At 40.6% G+C, this 6,908-nt stretch overlaps 1 protein-coding gene across 1 annotated transcript in view; it reads right to left on the reverse strand.

The window, feature by feature from the left end:
* The window catches only part of TMCO1 (transmembrane and coiled-coil domains 1), a 61,395-nt gene that overhangs the window by 31,341 nt on the left and 23,146 nt on the right, over positions 1-6,908 (reverse strand). The window lies entirely within an intron of this gene.

The raw sequence follows: 6,908 nt of genomic DNA on the forward strand, positions 1-6,908 counted from the left end.
AAAATGAGGACCTAATGCCGGGGGCTTAAGTGGAGAGGAAATGTTTTGAGAATGATGAGGGCAATGAATGCACAAATGCGCTTTACACAATTGATATATGTATGGATTGTGATAAAAGAGTTGTATGAGCCCCTAATAAAATGATTTAAAAAAATGTGAACAAGCATTCCCTCCTATCTGTTTATACAAACCTATGCCAAAATGATTCATCTCCATGTTTCACAACTTAGTTCACTAATCAAGATTTCTCCTTCTGTCAACTGCCTCTCCCATCATTAAAGAAATAATGGTTTTCAAAATTTAATTGACATTACCTACTTGTCAATAACTCAAAAGGAAAATGAACCTCCCTGCTATTGGGTTGCTTCTGACCTAGAGAACCCAGTAGAACTGCTCTTTTGAGTTTCTGAAGCTTTAAATCTTTAAAGGAGTAGACAGCTTTATCTTTCACCTACAGAGCAGCTGGTGAGTTTGAACTGCTGACCTTGTGGTTAGTAGCTCAAAGCATAACCCACTATGCTACCAAAGCTCCTCTGACTTGCCAATACGATTCGTTACTTTTTCCAAAAACTACTAGAGGATTAATGCTAAATAACTTAAGCTCAATATTTATTTTTGGGATTATTAACCTGTTGGATTATCAAACTCTGAGGATCAGAGTCTAAAATAAAATTATGACCTTAAGAGTTAGTTGCTAAGAAAAAAAAAAAGAGTTGCTAAGATATTTTCATCAATTATTAAGGCCCTTATAATCTGAGAATTCTGTGTGGCCCCGTTGTACCTTAAAAAACTCCCTGCCATCAAGTCAATTCTGATTTATAGCAACCCTATTAAGCAAAGAACTGTCTCTGTGGTTTCCAAGACTGTAAATCTTTGCAAGAGTAGACAGCCTCACCTTGCTCCACTGGAGTCCCTGGTGGGTAATAACTGCTGACTTCATGAGGAGTTGCTCATCCATTGCCCCTTACACCACTCAGGCTCCCTAAAATTGAACATCTGTTTGGCTCCATTGTAACTGGTTTGCTAATAATGTCTGTCATAAAAAACCCTTGACATCTTGTAAATTAGTAGACGTCACTTGAAATTTTCATGTTTCAAATGAATCAACTGGACTCTTTGGAACAGTACAGATGGCATGACAGAGGGACAGGGAAGTGCACTTGTATGGTAATGAATCTAATCAAACCCCCTTGGTTCTCCTGTGAGATAATCCTCAGAATTTTCTAAGTAATTAAACTCCTCTTATTTATCTAAAACTTCAAAACCACACTGTGGATTTGTGCTAATAAGGACTGGCTAGACCAAAATGACCCCTTGGGTGTATGAAATCAACTAAGCCCCACACTGAAGAAAACCAAACCAATTCTGGCCCGCTGTGACATGATGGTGGGGTTCTGTGGCGGTAAATCTTTACAGGAACAGACAGCTTCATCTTTCTCACAGAGTGGGGGGTGTGCTTGAACCACTCAGCTTTCAGTTAACTGTCTATCAACTGAAAGTGCCATGAGGGCTCAGGGCTTCCAACAACCCTCAGGAGGCACGATTTAATCGATCATGCATGGACAATGATCATGCCAGTGAAAGCGCTGAGCATGGCTCCGAGAGGCTCCTGGTGGTCATGTCCTCTTGGAATACGGACACTGCATCCGGAACCCTCCCGGACCTTGCCTGTGTCTCTTTTCCTTATGATGTATGTCCCTGATGTGTACCCTTTGTTAGAGTAAATCTGTAACAGTAAGGACAATGTTTTCATGAGTGTGGTGAGTTGTCACAATGAACCCAACTGCGTGGTAGGAGTCAGCAAGTGAAAACTGAGGGTGCCCAAAGGCCCAACAGTGGGAAAACCCCACATCTGCAGCCAGCAGGTGAAAAATAAAGGTCATCATGTGGACTCACCAGTTTGCTGCTGGTAACCGCTTATTTGGTAGTCTGAAGAAGTGTCCTTTGTTTTTATTTTTATAATTTTTTATTATGATTTGGGTGAAAGTTTAAAAAGCAAATTGGTCTTCCACTCAACAATCCATGCACATTTTGTTTTGTGACATTGATTGTAATCCCCACAATATCCCTACCCATTTTGTGCTGACATCCCCTTACTGTATATTATCTTTCCCTACATCCAACTTATTACATGCCTACCCTCTAATTAGTGATTCACCCTCCCTCCACCCTGTTAACCATCAAAGAGTATTTCTTTCTGTGTACAAACGCTATCTTTTTTTTAAACAGTGTTATTGACACTTCATCCACATATTCATACAATCCAATTGTTCAATCATATCAAGAAGAGTTGTACAATCATTACCACAATCAATTTTAGAACACTTTTTTGCCTTGTACTCACTATTATTCATGTAACTATTTTTAATTATGGCAAAGATATACACAAAAAATCATTCTCCAATTCAACAACTTCTACCTGTATAATTCAGTGCCATTGATTATACTGTTTGTGTTGTATAACCATTATTGATAGCCTTTTCCAAATTATTCCATCACCATTAACATAAAATCAATGCCCCCTAGGCAAAAACTCTTCCTCCTTCACCCATGGTAACCACTGGTTAACTTTAATTTATTTTTTACTAGCTTTTTTATATAAAATTCACTTATCATACACTTCCAAAGCTTAATCACTTTAAAAAGAGTTGTACATACTAACAGCGTGCACTGGAGAGATGAGTCTAGAAGATCAAAGCCATAAAGCTGACCTGAGCAGTTAAAACCTGGTCATCTGATCCTCCCTCTAAGGCCTGATCTGGTAGTCAACATTTTCTGTAGTTTTTGCTCATTCATATTAGGGTGATCTCAGGTGTGTTGTCAAAGAAAGTCGCCCTCTTGAAGTTGTTACATGTTTTTCTGTTTTTTGGAATGTGAAACTCAGGACTGATAACCTACAGAGACAGCAAGTAGAACAAGGGTTTCAGGGGGCATGGGTGTAGTGGTGAAGGGAGTGTGTAAAACGGAGCTGATGTCAAGGAGGAGTTCAGGAAGAAGAAGATGTTTACAAACTGACTGTGGTACCAATTGCACAATTTTGCTTGACGTGATGAAATGATATGTGTATTAACTCCCAATAAATAATAAAAAATATTTTAAAATAATATACTTCATCACAATCAGTTCTAAAGCCCTCTCCCCATTCCCGCATTCATTGTTTGGGTATAAACCTTACTTAACTTTTTATAGTACTGATTTCATTCAATATTTATCCTCTTGTGATTGACTATTTTCACTCAGCATAATATCCTCCAGGTTCATCCATGTTATGAGATGTTTCATAGATTCACTGTTATTCTTTGTGTACATAATAATCTACTGGAAGTATGTACCATAGTTATCCATTCTTCTGTTGACAGGAACTTAGATTGCTTATCCCTTTTGCTTTTGTGAATAATGCTGCTATGAAAACAGGGGTGTAAAAAATAGAGAGAGAACAGGAAACAGGGGTGTATAGATAGAGAAAGAGAGTGTAGTGTCCCTTTAACACTTGATCCCCGCCCGAGGTCTAGGTAGGCAGGACAGAGGGGAGTAGCTTGAGGGCAACAGGCATCAGGGACGATTGAGAAATAGAAAAATCAAGATTTGGTAATCTTCAAAATTTAGAGACTGGATTTATACTGACTCTTATCCCTGAAACACGTATAAGCCTTTTTACTCACACAAAAAATATATGTGGCAGACCCTGAGTCCTAGGGACATATAAAGTACTACATAAACACTATGAAGGACCTGGGACTTATTGGAGGTAAGCAAACACAAGTATAGTCAAGAAGACATCATGAGAGGTTCCACAGAGGGTGAAAACCTTAACACTGATTTTGATGAACCAAAGGGTGTTCACAAGGCGTTAGGAGAAAGCAAGCTTGAAATACAGAAGTGTACAGTAAACTGGGGATGAAACCAAGACGGACACTTCAGCACGAAGTGCATCAGACTGTAGACAGCGCAAACCCATGAGTCACCCCTCTATAAACTCCTTTACTCAGCTGACTGCTTACTAGTAAGCACTTAGCAGAAGGTGAAAGGAGGGCACCCTACAGGTGGAAGGGGGAGAAGAGACGACAAAGGAGAGTCTGGTAAAAAGAAAGGGAAGAGGATGTGAAGGATGAAGAGAAGGGAATTCTGATATGTGTGGGATGGCTCAGGTTAGCTTTGGAATTTGGTTATTGTCCCAGTTGCTATCAAAAGCAGTTCCATAATTATTCAGGTCTGCTATATGTTAGTTTAGACAACAGTAACTCCCTTTATCATTACACCAAATTATATTCATTAAGACTCTATTTTAAGATTCAAAACATCTTTACATGACTACCTTCATTTAAGGTAGCATGCCAATAAGCAACTTAAGAACCAACTCCACCCCCGTCCCCCAAACTTACTACCACCGAGTCTATTCTAACTCATAATGACCCTAGAGGGCAAAGCAGAACAGTCCCTTTGGATTGCTGAGGTTGTAAATCTTTCAGACGCAGACTGGTGGACTCAATCTGTCACCTTGTGGTTAGCAGCCCAACTCGTAACCCACTAGGCCACTAGGGCTCCAACTTAAAAAAGAGGAAACACATTAAATTCTTTTACAGGCTACTGAAAAAAGGAAAGAAACCCTGGTGGCGTTGTGGGATAAACACTGGGCTGCTAATGCAAGGTCAGCACTTTAAATGCACCAGAAAGAGACAAGGCTGTCTGGCTCTGTAAAGATTTACAGTCTTGGAAACCCTATATAGTGTGTCTATGAATTCGAATTGACTCAATGGCAATGGGTTTGGCTTTATAATGTCTAAAAAGAGTCCTGGTGGTACAGTAGTGCAGCACGTGGCTGCTAACCAAAAGATCAGAAGTTCAAAACCACCAATCACCCCAAAGGAGACAGATGTGGCAGTCTGCTTCAAAAGCCTTGAAAACTCCGTGGGCCAGTTCTACTCTCTCCTAGGAGGTCACTGAGAGCCCAAATTAATTTAACAACAATGGGCTATATGATTCCTAAGCCCTTTCCTGATATGTAAATATCCCCAACATGACAATGGTGGAAAGGTTACAATTGTATTCTATCAAAATTAAATTTCCCTGATTTTGAGAACTATATAAAGTTATATTAGAGCAGAATGTCCTTGTTTATAGGAGATAAATACTGAAGTAATTGTCAGGAAAGGGACAGGATACTCTCAAATGATTGAGAAAAATATATAAAAATAAGTAAGATCCAGAGCGGATGATCCCTTCAGGACCAGTAGTGTGAGTGGCAATACTGGGAGGGTGGAGGGAGAGTGGGATGGAAAGTGGGGAACCGATTACAAGGATCTACATGTGACCCCCTCCCTGGGGGATGGACAATAGAAAAGTGGGTGAAGGGAGACATCAGACAGTTTAAGACATGACAAAATAATAATTTATAAATTATCAAGGGTTCGTGAGGGAAGGGGAAGTGAGGAGCTGATACCAAGGGCTCAATTCACGTAGAAAGAAAACGATGGCAACAAATGTACAAACGTGCTTGCCACAATAGATGGATGCATGGATTGTGCTAAGAGTTGTACGAGCCCCAATAAAATGATTTTTTAAAAAAAATATGGGCCTAGAGTATCTGTAGCAAAAAGTAAGAACATGCTTAGAGAAGACTTGGAGTAAGTCAAAAACACACAGAAGACAACTTGAGAACCCCAGTGGTCAACTCTGAGCTGCTTTGTGCATCAAAATAAATGGAACTAGTGTCTATGGGCTGACAAGGGTCACACAACAGGCTTCAATCTGAGAGGCCGGAAGTTTGAATGCACCAGCTGTTCCTTGGGCTTTCTACTCCGTCAACAGTACAACCCACCGGAAACCGCCGAGGGTCTGTGTGAGTCGGCATGGACTGCACAGCTGTGGGTCAGTTTATGAGTCCCTGTAGATGTAAATAAATAAATAGATAGAAAATCTGATGCAAAGCGCGAGGGATAACTCGATTTCAAAGTCCTTCTCCACGAAAGTCTTACTGAGGACAAAGGAATAAAGTAAGTTGGCAACGGAGCATCCTGAGAGGCACCGTCTTAATCAAGTGACCAAAGTCAGTGAAATCAGAAACGGGCTGACGCCAAATAGTGACATATTCCTGACCAAAGTACATACCCTGACACCAAACAAACTCATGAGGAACTTTCCACAAAATAACTGAAAGATGATCTGCTTGGAAAGGCAAGACCATTCCGAGAAGCTGTTCTAAATGAGAGAGGCTAAAGGAACACAAGCGCACCGGCAGCACATTGGTGAAGCTCTTGTCTGCTGGCGGCAAGGCAGCAACACTGTCAACTCACAGTTAAACCTCCCCAGGGACTGCAGAAGAAAGATGCGGCTGCCGGCTGCCGTTAGGATTGCCGAGTTAGAAACCCTGAGTCGGTTGTTCTCTGTCCTATGGGATGATCATGGGTCAGAATGAAAATCACTGACAAGGAGTTAACGTAGCACAATAATGTGCAAGACAAAGCGCAATGTGATTCCAATTACATTCCTTTATATGAAGGACCTTATTCGGATCTTTGGTTAAAGGAGAATGGGGGTTGAAGAGTAGACGGTAGAAACCACTTAATGGATTTGCTGATGATTGTGGAATCATGTCGTAGAGACGTAGAAGATGGCTGCTTGTAGTAAGTCTGCACTTACGCATTCCAGAGGGTGGACATGAAGTAGCCAAGTCTCAAATCGTTCACATGAATGAAAACAATTTTTGCAACATTTTATTTTACAAGTCTGGGATTAGCTCAAAGTCATGATGATATTCACAAACATAGAAGCAGGTGCACGTCCATTAAGTTCTGTGTTGATTTTGTCAGGTGGATGTACCAGATTGAGTTTGACCCATAGAGACCCCGTGGAACAGAGCAAAACTACTCCATAGGGCTTTGAAGGCTGTCAATCTTTTTTTTTTTTTT

Source organism: Echinops telfairi, unplaced genomic scaffold, assembly GCF_000313985.2.
Source record: "Echinops telfairi isolate 266 unplaced genomic scaffold, ASM31398v2 ScPeMD7_7424;HRSCAF=8462, whole genome shotgun sequence".
Taxonomy (NCBI): Eukaryota; Metazoa; Chordata; class Mammalia; order Afrosoricida; family Tenrecidae; genus Echinops; species Echinops telfairi.